Below are 19,962 nucleotides of genomic sequence, written 5' to 3'. Positions count from 1 at the left end.
AATTTTGATAGCTAATTTCATGTGTCATCTCAGCTAGAGTATATAGTACCCAGTTATTTAATCACATTCTAATGTTGCTGTAACAGTATTTTGTAGATGTGATAAACATGTACAATCCTGTTGACTTTATATAGAAGATATTATCCTTGATAATCTGAGTGGGACCCCATCTGATCGCTTGAAGGCTTTTAAGAGCAAAAACTGAGGCTTTCCTCAAGAAGAAATCTTGCCTCAAGACTGTAGCATCAATTTCTACCTGAATATCTAGTCTGCCAGTCTGCCCTATGGATTTCAAACTTGCCAGCCCCCATACTGCATGAGCCAATTTTTTAAAACAAACTTTATATATATATAAAGACAGATAAAGCATATGTGGCAAATGTTAACTGATAAATCTAAGTAAAGAGTATACAGGTGTTCATTGTAGTATTGTTTTCTCAAAGCTTGAAATTCTTATAAAAAATTGGGAAAAGTTAAAAATGTATTCTAATGAAATTTTTTGGAAAGGTAATACAGATCAATCAGCAGAGACACATAGCCTAATAACAATACTAGAATTTAAACATAAAGAAAAACTCCTATAGATATTGCCTTACAAAATTAAGAAGAATAAATCAGTTTGGCATCAGAATTCTCCATTCTGGCACTAAAAAACAGTAGATCAATATCTAAAAAACCCTTGCGGAAGAGAAAATGTGGCCCCAAATTTTAGAGCCATTGAAGTAAAAACTCGTGGAATTTAGTTCTGAGAGTTCTTCAACCAACTAAAGAATGAAGAAGCTGTTGAGGTAAACAGGGTAGTGGTGAGCAATAAGTTTATTTACATTGTTAAGTTAATCAGTCCATTAGTTATTTACTGAGTACCTATTATGCACTAGCTCTGGTGATCAGCTGTAACCCAAAGGGACATGGTTCCTTCCTTCATGGTACTTATAGTGTATAGAGGGAGACGGGCTGATTGAACAAATACATAAACAATTACACTTTACCAACTGCTAGGAAGGAAGCAAAGAGACTGGCATATAAAAAAAATAATAGAGTTAGGCAGGGAGTGGTACCTCATTTGGATAGGGTAGCCACAGGAAATAACTGTGATTGATATTCAAGTTGGGACATGAAACCTGAGAAACAGTAAGCCACGTGAAGAGCCAAGGGAAAAAGAATCCCCTATGTGGAGAGTACAGCCAGCCTAGATATAGAACTAAGGTCTGGTAGTATGAATGCTCTAAAGCAACTCCACTCTTGTTTGTAGTAGAACATCCAGCTTCCACAGCAGTTAATGGAAAATGTTTCATCAGTTGGAAATAATTTGCCTATCCAATTATATCCTGATGGAAATTATTTACTTATAGTCACTTCAAATTTCCTATCAGGTTGATGCTAAATTATATGAAATAGCATTTGCTGTTGGTGATGGCATGTAAGTAGTGAGACCAGAGATTAATATCTTAAAATACCCCACTGTAATATGATTTGATAATTTTATTTATTTTAAAAAAATTTTTTAATGTTTATTTTTGAGAGAGAGAGATAAACAGAGCACTAGTGGGGGAGGGGCAGAGAGAGAAAGAGACAGAATCCGAAGCAGGCTCCAGTCTTTGAGCTGTCAACACGGAGCCCTATGTATGGCTGGAACTCATGAACCATGAGATCATGACCTGAACTGAAGTTGGACACTCAACCTACTGAGCCACCCAGGTGCCCTTATATTTGATAATTTTAAATCAAAACATAAAATGATGGGATTTCTAGCATAAGAACTTTCCAATCATTTATTCCTGGGAAACTCATCATTTCATCTGTTAGTTCTATTCTCTGTTTTATACTTAGGAAACTTTATATTAAAAACAAATCTACTAGAGGTGCCTGGCTGGCTCAGTCAGAAGAGTGTCTGGCTCTTGATCTTGGGGTTGTGGGTTCTAGCCCCACATTGGATGTAGAGATGACTTAAATAAATAAGACTTAAATTGTTTCTACTATGAGACTACTATATGCTAAGTGCGCCTAAACATATCATGTCATTTAATAATAAACTGGCAAGGCAGTTTATTCCCAATTATTCCCAATTTTGCTGCTGAGAAACTCAAAGAAATTAAATGACTTGGCCAAGGTCACACAGCAGGCATGTGGGGTAGCAGGTAGATAAGTGATATAGCCAGTATTCAATCCTATCTTTTCCCCTCCATCACACAACTTAAACTCAGTAAATATTTACAACTCTGCTATGCACAAGGCCCAAGACTGAGATTTATAGGTATTAAAAATATTGTCCACAGACAATATTGTTCCACAGTCTGTAAGGGATTGTCCAGTGTTCCACAGTCTGTAAGGGAAACAGACAAATGTAATTATAGAATTATATAGACACATATAATTACTTATGATCTAAGGCTAGTTGTGATACATGCTGAAGTAGACATACAAATAAAAGCAAATGAAAGGAGATTGGGAGGGGATGATTTGAGATGGGTCTTAAAGGAGAGGTAGAGCTGTGAAAAAAGAAGGGAAAGCATAAGCATCTTTTAAAAAATTAATTTTCTAATCCAATGTAACAGCATACAGTGTTATATTAGTTTCCAGTGTACAGTATAGTGATTCAACATTCTATACATCATTGCTCATGATGAACGTACTCTTAATCCCCTTCACCTATTTCACCCCTCCCTCCACCCACCTCCCCCGACAACCTATATTTAAGAGTGGTTTTTTGTCCTTTTTTTTTGTCTCTTTTTTTCTTGTTTGGTTGTTTCTTAAAATCCACATATGAGTGAAATTACATGGTATTTGTCTTTTCTGACTGACTTATTTTACTTAGCATTATACACTCTAGTTCTATTCACATTGTTGCAAATGGCAAGATTTTGTTTTTTTATGACGGAGTAATATTCTGTGTGTGTGTGTGTGTGTGTGTGTGTATCTTTTTTCTTATCCATTCCTCTACCAATGAACACTTGGGTTTCTTCCATATCTTGGCTATCATAAATAATACTGCAATTAACATAGAGGGGCATAAGAATAAGCATCTTTTCATGGAGACAGTAAGGTTGGAATGTTTATAAGTGATGATTAGGATGGCATGGCTGCTTGTGAAGTTAGAGACATAGGTTAGATGTTGAAATACATGTGATTTTGATTATGAAGCAAGACAGAATATGACTGCCGGACTGCAGGTGAGAGAGAAAGAGTAAAAAAGAGAAAATGTAGGATAAAGACTACAAGAAAGGCCTGGCTCTGGGCTGGCCCTCATAGTCGTGATCTGTTGACATCACAACTTTCAAGAAGATACATGACCTGGGACTGCAATGATTACCCATGGAGCTTACTTTAGAGAGTGGACACCATGGCTGGGATCTCTAGGCAAAACTCACAAGTGCAGCCAACAACGGAAGTGCATTACAGTCTCAAGAAGCGTTTGAAACAGATCCCACTTGGTTTGAGTTTCCACAGAAACATTTTTAGTCTCATTAAGAACATTTTGGCAATGGTGTTTGGGTCCCAGTCAAGCAGGAAGTCCAGGTTTACACCATAATTGGTAAGGGAATTGAATTAGAATCAGGAACTTGTGGCAAATGTAAAGTCAGACCAATAAAGCATGGAGTCAGAGATTAAGAGTCAAGGTGTAATTCCATCAATATATCCCAGATTCATGAGATACTAGCTTGGGAGCAGCAAAGTTTGTTCTAGTCACCAGGAAGTAATGGAGATGAAGTTTTTAAAATACATTATTTAACCAGAATTGGACCAGGGACTCAGCATGACTCAGCTAGAGCTAAAGATTCTTGTGCCAGCCGCTGGTGGGAGGTAATGTTAGAAATATAGGTTGGATTCAGACTGTGGTTGGCCTTGAAAACTATTTATTTTATATGTATGGGGAGTGATATCAAATATATTTCAGAATCATCTGGAAATGAAAGAAAGTGGCTTTGTTTTTCATTAGTCCATAATAATAGGAGAAAGAGTCCAGAAGCAGACCCACACATACACAGTAACTTGATTTACAACAAAGGCAACTGTGCAGTGCAGCAGAAGAAATAATGGCCTTTTCAGTCAATGATACTGGGTCAATTAGACATTAATATGCAAAAAAAGAAATCTTGACATGTGCCTAATACCATATATAAATATCAATTCTAGATGGATTGTAATTCTAAATGTGAATGGGAACATAAGAGAATAGCTTCAGAACCTTGGGGGTAATTGAAATTTCTTAACACAGTATTAACCTTAAAGGAAAAAAATAATATGGGTTATATTAAAATTAAGAACTTTTGTTCATAAGAATCCAACATTAAGACAGTGAAAGGCAAACCACAGACTGAGAGAAGATATTTTCAGTACTTACAGCAAAAAAGATGCATATACAGAAAATATAAAGAAGACAGGCAACTCAGTAGAAACTGGGCAAAAGAAGCACTTCACAAAAGAGCGTATCTAAGTAAATACAATACCACTATACCTACCCTAGAATGGCTAAAATGAAAATGTCAATACTAAGTGTTGGCTGGTAAGGATGTGGAGTAATTAGAACTCTCATACACTGCTGGAGAAAGCATAAATTGTCACAGACAATTTGGGAAGCCATTAGCCAGAAATTTGTAAAGCCAAACATATGCATATTCCACAATTTTACCTGTGGGTATTTACACAAAATGTGTATATGTGAACACCAAAAGCCATATATAAGAATGTTCATAGCAGCATTATTTCTAAGAGCTCAAAACTGGAAACAACCCAAATGTCCATCAACAGTAGAATGGATAAATGAACTTATACAGTCCTCTATGTCAATTATATCTCAATAAATTTGAAAAAAAAAAAGCACTACCCCTTCCCTGAAGAGGAGAAACTCAGTGTCTTATCAATTAGTGAGTTTATTTATTTATTTTATTTTATTTATTTTTGTTTTTGTTTTCAAGTTTTTATTTAAAGTCTGATTAGTTAACATAGGTTAATACCGGTTTCAGGAGTAGAATTTAGTGATTCATCGCTTACATATAACACCCAGTGCTCATCAAAATAAGTGCCCTCCTTAATGCCAATCACCCATTTAGATCTTCCCCTGCCTACCTACCTCCATCAGTTTGTTCTCTATAGTTAAGAGTCTCTTATGGTTTGTCTCCCTCTCTCTTTTCTTTCCCCTTCCCCTATGTTCATTTGTTTTGTTTCTTAAATTCCACACATGAGTGAAATCATATGGTATTTGTCTTTCTCTAACTTATTTCACTTAGCATAATACTCTAGCTCTAGCCATGTCATTGCAATTGGCAAATTTTGTTCTTTCTGATGGCTGAATAATCCATTGCCTTCTTTATCCATTCATCAGTTGGTGGATACTTCAGCTCTTTCCATAATTTGGCTATTATTGATAATGCTGCTATAAACATCAGGGTGCATGTGCCCCTTCGAATCAGTATTTTTGTATACTTTGGGTAAATACCCAGTAGTGCAATGGCTGGGTCATAGGGTAGTTTGACTTCTAACTTTTTGAGGAAAGTCCATACTATTTTCAAGAGTGGCTGAACAAGTTTGTATTCTCACCAACAGTGTAGGAGGTTTCCCCTTTCTCCACATCCTCACCAACATCTGTTTTTATCTATGTTGTAAATTTTAGACATTCTGACAGGTGTGAGGTGGTATCTTATTGTGGTTTTGATTTGTATTTCCTGATGATAAGTAACATTGAGCATCTGTTCTGTGTCTGTTAGCCATATATATATCTTCTTTGGAAAATGTGTGTCATGTCTTTTGCCCATTTCTTAACTGGATTATTTCTTTTTTGGGTATTGAGTTTGATAAGTTGTTTATAGATTTTGGATACTAACCTATTATCAGATATGTCATTTGAAAATGTCTTCTATTCCGTAGGTTGCCTTTTAGTTTTGTTGATTGTTTCCTTGACTGTGCAGAAGCTCTTTATCTTGATGAAGTCTCAATAGTTTATTTTTGTTTTTGTTTCCCTTGCCTCCAGAGACACATCTAGTAAGAAGTTGCTAGGGCTGATGTCAAAGAGGTTGCTGTCTGTGTTCTCCAGGATTCTGATGGTTTTCTGTCTCGCATTTAAGTCTTTCATCCATTTTGAGTTTATTTATGTGTATGGTGTAATAAAGTGGTCCAGTTTCATTCTTCTACATGTTGCTGTCCAGTTTTCCCAACACCATTTGTTGAAGAGACTGTCTTTTTTCCATTGGATATTCTTTCCTGCTTTGGATATTCTTTCCTGCTTTGTCAAAGATTAGTTAACCATATAGTTGTGGCTGCATTTCTGGGTTTTCTATTCTGCTCCATTAAAAAAATTTTTTTGTTTAACATTTTATTTATTTTTGAGAGAGAGAGAGACAGACAGAGTGTGAGTGAGGGAGGGAGAGAGAGGGGAGACAGAGTGTGGAGAGAGAGAGGGAGACACAGAATCTGAAGCAGGCTCCAGGCTCTGAGATGTCAGCACAGAGCCCAACACAGGGCTCAAACCCACTGAGCTGTGAGATCGTGACCTGAGCCAAAGTCAGACGCCCAACTGATTGAGCCACCCAGGCACCCCTATTCTGCTCCATCGATCTATGTGTCTGTTTTTGTGCCAATACCATACTGTCACGATGACTATAGCAGTGTAATATAGCTTGAAGTGTAATATAGTTGTGATGCCTCCAACTTTGCTTTTCTTTTTCAAGATTGCTTGGGCTATTCAGGGTCTTTTGTGGTTTCATAGAAATTTTAGGATTGTTTGTTCTAGCTCTGTGAAAAATGCTGTTGGTATTTTGATAGGGATTCCATTAAATGTATAGATTGCTTTGGATAGTATAGATGTTTTAACAATTTTTGTCTTTCCAATCCATGAGCATGGAATGTTTTTCCATTTCTTTGTGTGTATGGAACACTATAAGTGTTCTATAGTTTTCAGAGCACAGAATTTTATCTCCTTTGTTGGGTTTATTCCTAGGTATCTAATGGTTTTTGATGCAATTGTAAATAGGATTGATTTCTTTTTTCTTTCTACTGCTTCATTATTGGTGTAGAGAAATGCAACAGATTTCTATACATTGATTTTGTATCCTGCAACTTTGCTGAATTTGTGTATCCGTTTTAGCAATGTTCTGGTGGAGTCTTTTGGGTTTTCTGCATAGATTATCATGTTGTCTGTGAATAGTGAAAGTTTGACTTCTTCTTTGCCAGTTTGGATGCATTTTACTTCTTTTTGTTGTCTGATTGCTGGGGCTAAAACTTCCTGTACTGTTTAGTTAACAATGGTGAGAGTGGACATCTCTATCTTATTCCTGACCATACAGGAAAAGCTCTCAGTTTTTCTCCATTCAGGATATTAGCTGTGGGTCTTTCATATATAGCCTTTACAATGTTGAGGTATGTTCCCTTTCCCTACTTTGTTGAGTTTTTGTCAAGAATGGATGCTGTATTCAAAATGCTTTTCTGCATCTATTGAGAGGATCATCTGATTCTTATCCTTTCTTTTATTAATGTGGTATATCATTGTTGATTGATTTCAAATATCGAACCACCCTGCCTCCCAGGAATAAATCCCACTTGATTGTGGTGAATTATTCTTTTAATGTACTATCGGATTCAATTAACTAGTATCTTGTCAAAAATGTTTGCATCCATGTTCATCAGGGAATTTGGTCTTTGCATCCATGTTCCTCAGGTTATTTGGTCTGTAATTCTCCTTTTTAGTGGGGTCTTTGTCTGTTTTTTTTTTTTCCACGTTTTTTATTTATTTTTGGGACAGAGAGAGACAGAGCATGAACAGGGGAGGGGCAGAGAGAGAGGGAGACACAGGATCGGAAACAGGCTCCAGGCTCTGAGCCATCAGCCCAGAGCCTGACGCGGGGCTCGAACTCACGGACCGCGAGATCGTGACCTGGCTGAAGTCGGACGCTTAACCGACTGCGCCACCCAGGCGCCCCTGGTTTTCAAATCAAGGTAGTGTTGGCCTCATAGAATGAGTTTGGAACTTTTCCTTCCATTTCTATTTTTTGGAACAGTTTGAGAAGAATAGGTATTAACTCTTCTTTAAATGTCTGGTAGAATTCCCCTGGGAAGCCATCTGGCCCTGGACTTTTGTTTGTTGGGAGATTTTTCATTAGTGATTCAATTCCTTTGCTGGTTATGGGCCTATTCAATTTTTCTATCTCTTCCTGTTTCAGTTTTGGTAGTTTATATATTTTTAGGAATTTATCCATTGTTTTCCAGATTGCCCAATTAGTTGGCATATCATTTTTCATAATATTCTCTTATAATTTATTGTGTTTCCGTCGTGTTGGTTGTGATCTCTCCTTTTTAATTTAAGATTCATTTATTTGGATCCTTTCTCTTTTCTTTTTGTTAAGTCTGGGTAGGGGTTTATTGATTTTGTTAATTTTTTCAAAGAACCAGCTCTAAGTTTGTTGATCTATTCTGCTGTGTTGTTGTTGTTGTTTCTATATCACTTATTTCTGTTCTAATCTTTATTATTTCCTTTCTTCTACTGGCTTTAGACTTTATCTGCTGTTCTTTTTCTAGCTCCTTTAGGTGTAAGGTTGGGTTGTGTATTTGAGACTTTTCTTGCTTCTTGAGATAGACCTATATTGCTATATACTTCCCTCTTATGACTGCCTTTGCTGCATCCCAAAGGTTCTAGACCGTCATGTTTTTATTTTCATTTGCTTTCATGTATTTTTTAATTTCTTCTTTAATTCCTTGGTTAACCCATTCATTATTTAGTAGGAAGTTCTCCAACCTCCATGTTTTTATTGATTTCCAAATTTTTTCCTGTGGTTGACTTCAAGTTTCATAGTGTTGTGGTCTGAAAATATGCATGGTATGATCTCAGTCTTTTTGTACTTGTTGAGGCTTGATTTGTGGCACAGTATGTAATCCATTCTAGAGAATGTTCCATGTGCACTGAAATGAGTGTGTATTCTCCTGCTTTAGATGAAATGTCTGAATATTTCAGTTAAGTTCATCTGGTCCAGTGTGTCATTCAAAAGCCATTGTTTCCTTGTTAGATAATCTGCTTAGATAATTTGTCCATTGCATAAGTAGGGTTTTAAAGTCCCTTATTATTGTATTGTTATCAATGAGTTTGTTACTAATTGATTTATATATTTGAGTTTCTCCAATTTGGGGGCACAAATATTTACAATTGTTAGATCTTGTTGGATAGACCTCTTTATTATGATATAGTGCCCTTCTTCATCTCTTGTTACAGTCTTTGGCTTAAAATCTAGTTTGTCTGAAGTAAGTATGGCTACTCTGGCTTTCTTTTGACGTCCATTAGCATTATAAATGGTTCTCCATCCCCTCACTTTCAATCTGGAGGTGTCTTAGGTCTAAAATAAATCTCTTGTTGGCAACATGTAGATGGCTCTTTCTTTTTTTTTTTTAATCTTTTTGATACCTTATGTTATGTTTTGTGATTGGAACATTTAGTCCACTTACATTCAGAGTGATTATTGATAGATATGAATTTAGTGCCACTGTATTATTGTAAAGTTGGTATTTCTGGAGAGTTTCTCTGCTCCTTCTTAGTGTTTGTTGCTTTTGGTCTTTCTTTCCCACTCAAAGAGTCTCCTTTAATATTTCTTACAGGGATGGTTTAGTGGTCAGAAACTCCTTTAGTTTAGTTTAGTTTAGTTTTGTTTTCCTTTGGTTTTTTTTTGTTGTTGTTGTTGTTTGTTTTTTGTTTTTTTTTGTTTGTTTTTTTTGTTTTTGTCTAGGAAACTCTTTATCTCTCCTTCTATTCTGAATGACAGCCTTGCTGGGTAAAATATTCTTGACTGCATATTTTTCCTATTCAGCACATTGAATATATCATGTCACCCCCTCTGGCTTGCCAAGTTTCTGTTGATAAGTCTGCAGCCAGCCTTAAGGAGTTCCCTTGTAAGTTAGGTATTTCTTTTCCCTTGCTACTCTCAGAATATTTTCCTTATCTCTGTATTTTTGCAAATTTTACTATGATATGTCTTGGTATAGGCCTGCTTTTGTTGATATTGATGGGAGTTCTCTGTACCTCCCAGAAATGGATGTCTGTTGCCTTCCTCAGATTAGGGAAATTTTCACCTATAATTTGCTCACATAAAACTTCTGCCCCCTTTTTCCCTGTCTTCTGCTGGAACTCCTATGATACTAGTGTTTTTATGCTTTATGGAGTCGCTGAGTTCCCTAACTCTACATTTGTGATTCAATTCTTTTTCTTTCTCCTTTCTTTTCAGCTTCATTTTTTCCCCCACATAATTTTATTTTCTATATCACTTATTCATTCTTCTGCTTTCTTTCATCCTGTGGTCATTACATCCAGTAGATTTCGCATCTTGGTTACAACATTTTTTTTTATTTCAGCCTGACTAGTTTTTAGATCTTTTATTTGTATGGTAAGGGACTCCCTGGTGTCTTCTATGCTTTTCTCAAGCCCAGCTAATATCCTTATGATTATTGTTTTAAATTCTGGTTCAGGCATATTACCTATATCTGTTTTGACTAGATCCTTGGCCATGACCTCTTCTTTTTCTTTCTTTTGGGATGAATTCCTTCCTCTTGGCATTTTGTCTAGGTCTCTGTCTTCCATGTGTTAGGAAAGCCTGTTATGTTTCCTACTTCAGAGAGTAATGGCTATATTAAGAAGAGGTCACATGCTGTGCACGGCCTGTCACTTCAGGAAGTGTTTTTGGTGTTTGTTGTGTGCACTCTGCTGTTGTCTTTTGGCTGCTCTTTCCCTCAATTCAGTCCTCTGCAGAGTTTCTCCTTGCCTGCAGTGAGGAGTGTTTGGACTTTGTCTAGTGTGTGGTGAGTTTTAACTCTGTGTGTTTTGGTTTGCTTGTTAAAAAAGGCTAGATCCTATTTCCCCTAGAGCTGGAGCTCTGGAGCACTCTGTGGCTACTAGACTTGGTGTGTGCAGGGGTTTTGTGTTGGTCTTCTGAGGAAGAGGCATGTTGCCTCAGGCACATTTGCCCTCTGTAAAACAAAACAAAACAAAACAAACAAAAAACCTATAGAGCGCAGGGGACAGGGCTTGGTGTAAGTGGCTCAAGCCTCTACAAGCCTGAGTATTGTGTCTCTTTGAAGTCCATGCGTGTTGATGGAAGGGATGAAAAATGGTGTCACCTGGCTCTCTTGTCCCTGGAGAGGGGAGTTCGCACCCACTGATGTTCAGGAAGCCCTCACAGAGGAACGAACAATTTTCTCTCTTGTGTCTGAGGCTTCTGTCAAATCTCTGCCTTCACCTTGTCTGTGTCTAAGTGTTGGCCCATCTGGCAGCACAGTACTCCTGTGTTTTATCTCAGGAGCATGGCTGAGTTTCAAAACTCCAAATTTTAGGGACCTTGCATGGCACAGACCTGTACTGATCCTCTAATGGAGAGGGTGTCACCAAGCTGTGTCTGGTGCTGGTTTGTCCCAGAAAAGCAGTTGCATGACCATGCGGGGTTTGTAGTTTATGGTAAAAGCAGCAAAAACCCAGTGTCCAAGTTAGCTGCCCTCAACAGGTGCCCCTGCTGCTATGCTAATGAATGAGGCAGCTCAACGGTCTTTTGTCCCCTGAGAGGCAGTGCTACCTCTCCCAAATGCACTCCAGGAAGGGGAACTGTCTCTCCCAAAGTGACCCAGGGCATCCTCAGACCATGCTCTCTGCTTCTGGTCCTCTGCCCTCCTCCACATGAGCACTGCTATGCCAGCCAGGCTTGACGCTGGCAATGGCACAAACTTCCAAAACTTCAGGTTTTGAGCTCTGCTGCTTGTAAAAACTCGTGATTATCAGCCTCTCTTGTTTTCCCAGTCAGTAATTCTGGGGAAATGCTTTTCTTGTGCAAGTCCCTGCATGCTGCGCTCTCTCTCTCTCTCTCTCTCTCTCTCCCCTGTCTCCATGATCAGGGCTCCCTCCCCTCCACCACACCAGGGATTCTTTTCTTCTGCAAATCTCATCTCCATAGCTTCTACTTTCCACAGTGTGGCCTCTTTTCTTCCTCTAGTTGTGCAGTTTGCTCTCTCAGTCCACAGATCGATTTCTTGGGTGTTCAGAATGATTTGATATTTATCTAGCTGTGTTTGAGGGATGAGGCAAGCATGGAGTCCCCCTACTACTGCAACATCTTAATTCCTTCCACCACAATATCTCAATTATTGAGTTCAAAAATAAATCTGAGGGGCACCTGGGTGGCTGAGTCAATTAAGCATCTGACTCTTCATTTTGGTACAGGTCATGATCTCATGGTTTGTGGGTTTGAGCCCTGCATTGGGCTCTGTGCTGACAGTGTTGGGCCTGCTTGGGATTCACTCTCTCTCCCACTCTCTCTGCTCCTCCCCTGCTCTCTCTATCAAAAATAAATAAGCATTTTAAAAAATAAAAACAAATCCAAGATCTCTACATTATGTCTGTTTCTCCTGTAGTTCTCTTGTGATCCCCTCAAGAACTAATTATAAAGTTAAACCACCACAAGTGCTAAATAAAATAGTGGGGAAAAAAGGAGATGGTGGAAAAAGAAGGACGGTAGTTAACACATGTAGATATACATAGGACATAGCAGGAAAGAGTAAGTTGTAATTAGATGTTGTAATTGTCATTTTCACAACCGATTGTAAGGCTGAAGCAGGTTTTTATGCTTTCTCTCTTCTATTGTATTTACTTTGCCTTCAGTCAGTAAACCTCCTGGCATCAATGGGGTGCCCTAAACTTATTCCTGGGGGATCTGAGCTCCTGGTGATTCTGTGTTCACGTAGTTGCAGTAATCTTTCATTAACATTGATGCTAGATCTAGAAAATCTCCAGGGATCAATTTATATTCCTAGTCTGAAACAATGATGAGTGAGGTAAGAATTAGCTCTCCCCAGAGTATATCTCCAAGTCTAAAGGAGTCCCTACTTCTTTACAGCTAGAACACTGTGGTAGATTTAGCTGTCGAGAAGGGTCTTAAGGGATTAGAAATGATCCTTGTTTAATTTTGTGGGTTCCTTCTCTTTTCTTAATATCTTAAATTTCACATAGTTGACATGTAACCACCAGTTGCCAACTCAACTAACATTTTAATTCAGCAACTTATTGGATAAATCTTCACATTTGGTTTTACAGTGATCAGAAAGCTGCCTGTGGATGCACCTGGATGGCTCAATAGGTAGAGTGTGCAACTCTTGATCTGGGGGTTGTGAACTCGAGCCCCATTTTGGGTGTAGAGATTACTTAAAAATAAATCTAAAAAAAAAAAAAAAGCTGTCTGTGGCTGAAGAACAGCATAATAGAAATTTCCTAGGATTCTAATTGTGCCTTGAAATGAAACAGGAATTTGTGGTTGTCTTCTTTCTTTAAGCTATTCAGTACCATTAAAAGCTATAATTCCACCTCTCAGGCTATAATTTCACACCGTTAATTCTTTATATCTTCCATCTTGTTCTTTGATAGATGCTTTGCAAGCATCCAAAGCCTTGTCCTCAATGGGAAAGAAATAACTCACATAGCTATTTAATCCTCCTGAGCTCTTGACTCTCAGATTACCATTTATGAATTCTATGGAATTGCCACTACTTTTGGCCCTAGCTAGGCAAGGTAATTAAAAAATGTATATCAGTTTCCCCCTTTATCTTGAGAGTTTGTTGCCTATAACCTACCTTTAACATCAATTTCTGTAAGAGTCATAGTCCTTAACTAAAGCCTAGGTAGAAAATAAAAGGCAATTATTGGAAGGATGTGGAGTGTTCCTTGGTCATGTTCCAATGCATGGGTAGTCAGGAAGCTGAGAAGAAATCTTTTTTTTACCTCTGTAGTAGGATGTTGGGGCCCCATCTTCACTTGTTTTTAGATAATGGGTATTTTCCAAGTCCAGGATGGGGACTATTATGATATATAGCTAAAACCAAAGTAAACAAACAGAACATCCCATAAAAATGGCCACTACATTTTCAACTTCTTTGAGATTTCAGAATTTTCAAGTTTATACTTAGGGGATTTTTCTGTGAGACCTTACATTGCCTGCAGATGTTATTGTCTGTTTTGTTCCAATATTTACACCTAATTTTGTTTTTTATGTTTATTTTATTTTTGAGAGAGAGAGAGAGAACAAGCAGGGGAGGGGAAGAGAGAGAGAGGGAGTCACAAAATCCAAAGCAGGCTCCAGGCTCTGAGCTGTCAGCACAGAGCCCAATGCGGGGCTTGAACCCACAGACGGTGAAATCATGACCTGAGCCAAAGTTGGATGCTTAACCGATAGAGCCACCCAGGTGCCCCTGCACCTAATTTTTAAAAATTACAACTTTGTCTGGAAATTTCCAAGAAATACTATGTAGTGTATTGATAGCAAGTATTTGTATGTTGGTCCTCACTTTTGTTTTTTAGAGATGTAATTGACATGAAACACCATATTAGTTTCAGGTGTACAGCATGATTTGATATTTGTATACACTGCAAAATGATTACCACAGTAAGTCTAGTTAACATCTGTCACCATACATAGTTAGAAAAAAAAATTCTTTCTTGTGATGAGAACTTTTAAAATCAACTCTCAGCAACTTTAAAATATGCAACATGTTATTATTAACTATGGTCATTATGCTGTACATTTTATCCCTGTGACTTACTAGTCTGAAAGTTTGTACCTTTGATCCCTTTTACCCCTTTCACCACCACCCCCCCCCCCCCAACCTCTGGCAACCACCAATCTATCTGTTCTCTGTATCTATGAGCTTGATTTGTGTTTTTGTTTTGTTTTGGTTTTTAGATTCCACATACAATTGAGATCATACGGTACACATCTTCCTCTCTCTAATTTCACTTAGCATAATGCTCTCAAGGTCTGACATGTTGTGGCAAATGGCAAGATTTTATTCTTTTTTTATGGTTGAAATAAATGTATTCCATTCTCTGTGTGTACATATATTTGTATATATACATATATGTGTGTGTGTGTGTGTGTGTGTATATATATATACACATATGACATTTTCTTTATCCATTCATTAATTGATGAATACTTAGATTGTTTCCATATGTTAGGTATTATAAATAATGCTGCAATGAACATGGATGGGGTTGGAGGGTGGCATATATCTCTTTGAGTTAGTATTTTTATTTTCTTCAGAAAAATACCCATAAGTGGGATTTCTGGATCATATAGTAGTTTTATTTTTAATTTTGTGAGGAACCTCCATATTATTTTCCATAGTGGCCACACCAACTTATATTCCCACCAACAGTAGACAAATTTTCCCTTTTCTCTGAATCCTCACCAACACTTGTTATTTTGCCCTCATTTTAAATGAAATTGCACGTGATAAATATTTTTTAAGTGTGGTAACTATTGGCTTGATGTTGTTTTATTTTTTTATTAAAATTTTTTTTAATGTTTTTTTTTTTTGAGAGAGAAGGAGAAAGAGAGAGAGCGCAAGCAGGGGAGAGGCAGAGAGAGAGGGGGACAGAGGATATGGAGCAGGCTCTGTGCTGACAGCAGAAAGCCTGATGCAGGGCTTGAACTCACAAACCATGAGATCATGACCTGAGCTGAGGTCAGATGCCTAACCAACTGAGCCACCCAAGTGCCCCAGGTATTGTTTGAAAATAATGTATGGAATATTCTTTTCCTAGTGTATTAGTTTAAAATCAGAAGTGGAAAGAATATTTTACCAAATGATTTTTTTAAATTAATGTTTATTTTTGAAAGACAGAGAGACAGAGCGTAAGCAGGGGAGGGGCAGAGAGGGAGACACAGAATCTGGAGGCCCCAGGCTCTGAGCTGTCAGCGCACAGCCTGACGCGAGGCTCGAACCCACAAACTGTGAGATCATGACTTGAGCCGAAGTTGGACGCTTAACCAACTGAACCACCCAGGTTTCCCACCAAGTGTTTTTTAAATATCTACAGAGATGATCCTATATTTTTCTTTGGTAAATTTATATCAATACGTTTTCTTGCCTTCAACCATCTTTGCTTTCTTGGAATAACTGTCAATTATGGTGTAGTATTCTTTGACTATAGTCTGGATTTGATTTGCCAGTATTTCATTTAGAATTGTTGCCTCTATTTTCCTGTGAGAGAGGCCTCTGTGGATTGCTTTTTTAAAATTTATCTATCTATCTATCTATCTATCTATCTATCTATCTATCAGGATAATCCTGGCTTTGTAAGAGTGACTTGGAAATTTGCCATCTTTTTCTATGTGCTGAACAGTTTACTGTGGGAATCATGTTCCTTGGAGATTAAAAAAACAAAACACTTAACTGTAAAAATAATCTAGTCTTATGCCCCTGTGGGAGAAATATATGGACAACTACTTTATTTTCTTCCATGGTTCATTGGTCTATTTAGATTTTTCTTTGTTTAATTTTCATAATTTAGAATTTCCTAGTAAATCAATCACAATTCAAAAATTTATTGGTATGATTATATAATAATCTCATGAATTTAAAAACTTTTCTCATTTTTGTGTATAACCTTTCTCATAACAAATGTTGGGCATTGTTTTCTTTTTTTATTTTATCTGCATTTTTTTCTTTCCTGTTTTTCTTTTTTTAATGTTTATTAATTTTTTAGAGAGAGAGAGCACGTGAGCAGGGAGGGACAGAGGAGGAGACAGGGGATCTGAAGCAAGCTCCATGCTGTCAGTGCAGAGGTCAGTGTGGGGCTAGATCATGACCTGAGTAGAAATCAAGAGTCAGATGCTTCACTGACTGAGCCACCCAGGTGCCCCAGAATAAATAAACTTAAAACAAAAATTTCTTTTCTCTTTTTGCTGCTCAGTTTGTGTGCCTTTTATTACCCTGTTTTCCAGATCCTGATATGTTCTTCTGCATCCTCTAGTGTTGATTCCCTCTAGTGTTTTTTACTTGTTATTGTAATCTTCAATTATGATTGATTTTTAGTATTTTTTATCTCTTTTTTGAAGGTCTCACTGAGGTCATCAGTTCTTTCCCCCAACCCAGTATCTTTGTGATTATTAAATTCTTGATCATGCATTTTGCTTATCTTGTTTCATTTAGTTCTTTTTCTGAAGTTTTTTTCTTTTTCTTTTGAAACATACTCCTGTCTCCCCATTTTGTTTGGCTTTCTGTTGTTGTTGTTGTTTTTTTCCTATGGATTAAATGAAATGGCTACTTCTCCTAAAGTTAAGTAGTGGTCTTGCGTATCATGTCCCCTACTCGGACTATGTGGACTTAGTGACTTTTGCTGGCTAGCTGGATAGGTTACTCTTTTGAACTGTGGCATGTCCCCCATTTCTCTTGCTATTCTATGCTGTGCAGTAGCTGTTCAGTCAGCTCTCGGTTTTTCTTCGGGAGCAATTGTTTTGTTAATAGTTGTAGTTTGGGGTGTTCCATGGAGGAGGTTGAGTTCAGAGTCTTCCTACATCACCTTCTTGAACTGGAATCTCCCCGTTTAATTTTTTGAAGTGCCCAACTATTTTCTACAGGAGCTGCACCATTTTACATTCACACCTGCAATTTATAAATTGTAATTTTTACAATTTATACATATAGGCCAGTGTTTATTATTTGTCCTTTAAAAAAATATTATTGCTATCCTAGTGGTTGTGAAGTAGGTATCTTTTTGTGGCTTACTAGTTCCCTAATGACTTATGACTTGAGCAGACTTGCATGTATCGTTGCTCATTTGTGTACCTTCTTTGGAGAAACGTTTATTCTGAGACAGCTATTCTTTTTTCAAGGGAGAACATCAAGAAGCTAGATCATTAACAATGACCTTGAACCTAGCTTTCCTGCCTTTGCTATTCATTAGTCTTCCCTGCAAGTGGCAGACCAGATGATGTGCAGATATCTCCAATTAGGCTCAGACTAATCTTTTAACATTTACATATTAGTAGTTAGGACATAAAACTTTTAGGGTTGCAGTGGAATATGTCTGAGACACTACCTTTACACACCAGTGAGTTTGATTCAACTCAACATTTATTGAATGCCTGCAACGTAATGGCATTCTGCTGGACACTAAGAAAGATAACCAATCAATACCACCTAAGAAAATAATTTTCCTCCTTCATTCCTGCTGGCTTACCATCTAGTTTTTAGATGTACATAAGGCAAAAATTGCCACTAGGCAAAGAATGAAAACAGTTGTGTTAAAAAAAAAATCACACAACTTAAATTGTTTCATTAGTTTCACAAGCTTTTGTATTTTTATAACTTTAGTATATATAGCCATTCCATTAGTCAGTGCAACTTCCTGGATTCAATTCTTTAGGAACAGGTTTTCATCAGAGTACCTTCAGTGTTTAAGGATGGTATGGTACCTCATCAGTCTATTCTTGCCCGGAACAGGAAAATTGCCTTTCAATATGATGTTGGAAAAAAACCCCAAAATGTTGGAAACACAATGCTTAAACCCCGTCTACTTTGAACAAATTAAGAGATGATGTGTTGCATTATAAGAAAGCAAATTTGTGAAATCCCTTTGAATTACAGCTTTGATGCTGCTACATTTTTTTAAAGTTTTTATTTATTTTGAGAGAGAGCGAACAGGGGAGGGGCAGAGAAAGGGAGAGAGAGAATCCCAAATCTCAAGCATACTCTACACTGCCAGCAATGAAGCCTGATGTGGGGTCGATCCCACAAACCATGACATCATGATCTGAGCCGAAATGGAGAGTTGGATGCTCAACTGACTAAGTCACCTAGGCATCTGGATGCTGCTACATTCTTATACTTAGTTTTGTGACATGCCATACTACCTGAACCAGATTACTGGCTACTTGAGAAAGGTACTCTAATTCCTTTAGTTATATACTTTCTTCCTAAACCAGCCTGGCCACTTACCTTTATTCAGTAGGTTTGGATCAAAAACATTTGTGTTATTTCTCAGAATATTTGCACTATTTTTGAAGAGTCGATAAATTTAGCAATATGGCTCACACTAAGATGACCACTCCATACGTAATAAGATGTCTCTAAATGTAGTTCTACTAACATGAGGTGAATTTACTGCTTACAGTAAACTGCATTTCTCAGTATCAACAAGATTTCAAAAGTAAGGAGACTGTCATTTGTCAATAATTGCATGAAAGATAAGCAACCTAAAAAGCATAAAATCATCTTAGTACAAAAATGAAGTATTGACTGAATAAAACAGGATTTTGTGGTAATATTTTATGTGCAGGAAAAAAATTGAGATTTGCCCATATGAAAGGTAAACTAATTATCAAGTCTCAGAAAACTGTTAAGATTTCAATGCTATGTAAAAGTATCTCTTTGATTTAACCAAATAAAAATTCCTGCTATTCAATCATATGGCAAATGTCCTGAAGCAAGTGGTTTCATGAATTCTCAGAAAAAAGAGCAAATTAAAGTTAAAAAGATCAAACACCAAGTGTTCATCAAACCTTTCAGTCAAGAGCCTTTATTAACATGCAAGTATCATTTGCCGCAAGATATACAGTTTTTCCTAATCTTTCAGTTCTACTTCAATATCTTAAACTTAAGGTTACTTCTGATCTAACACATAAAGTAACCTACTAAAATTGGTCAAAGTTAAACTTTATTCTAGTTGTCACTTTGACCTTTAGAATCATCATTTAGGTTTTTGACATTATTTGTCAGCAAGTAGATAGAATATAATTCTTGTACTTGATAGTCTTCTATACTAAAATATGTACCAGTATGTCTTGAGAAGTTACTAAAATATATGCAATTAACACATTTAATTGCTTTCAGTAAGCTGGCAAGTACAATGTTAGGTCTTCTATGAGGAAAAATTACAGATCTTGGTTATGTTTTTTGTAGGTTCCAGAAAAACTGGTCCATATTAAATCAGTCTTAAAGAACTAAGCTGAAGGCTTAAATATATATCTCCTATAATGATAGTTTTGTCTTACCACTAAGATAGAGATAATAATAAACCCACTCCAGTACTTCTTTTCTCATGCCTAAGCAGAGGTGCTCTGTCATAGTTTTTCTGTTTAGTATAAAAGCTGAATGACCTCTTTGTAAATCTGATTTCAGTAGAAGACCCACAGATAATGGGCATCATACTTATTGGGACACATATTTTAA

General features: G+C 37.1%; 1 long non-coding RNA gene across 2 annotated transcripts in view; it reads left to right on the top strand.

Annotated features, from left to right (window-relative positions):
- LOC106968397 (uncharacterized) overlaps positions 1–19,962 on the top strand; it is a 49,598-nt gene that overhangs the window by 15,874 nt on the left and 13,762 nt on the right. The window contains exon 5 of one of the 2 annotated variants that reach the window (XR_001429126.3): positions 135–621. The exons of the other annotated variant lie outside the window; for it this stretch is intronic. This is a non-coding gene — a long non-coding RNA (uncharacterized LOC106968397). Of the gene's footprint in view, positions 1–134; positions 622–19,962 lie in introns of those variants that run through there. 2 annotated transcript variants of the gene reach the window in all.

The sequence above is a fragment of the Acinonyx jubatus genome, chromosome F2, assembly GCF_027475565.1.
Source record: "Acinonyx jubatus isolate Ajub_Pintada_27869175 chromosome F2, VMU_Ajub_asm_v1.0, whole genome shotgun sequence".
NCBI classification, from domain to species: domain Eukaryota; kingdom Metazoa; phylum Chordata; class Mammalia; order Carnivora; family Felidae; genus Acinonyx; species Acinonyx jubatus.
Note: the sequence above shows the minus strand (reverse complement) of the source record. Positions and strands in the feature narration are given on the sequence as shown.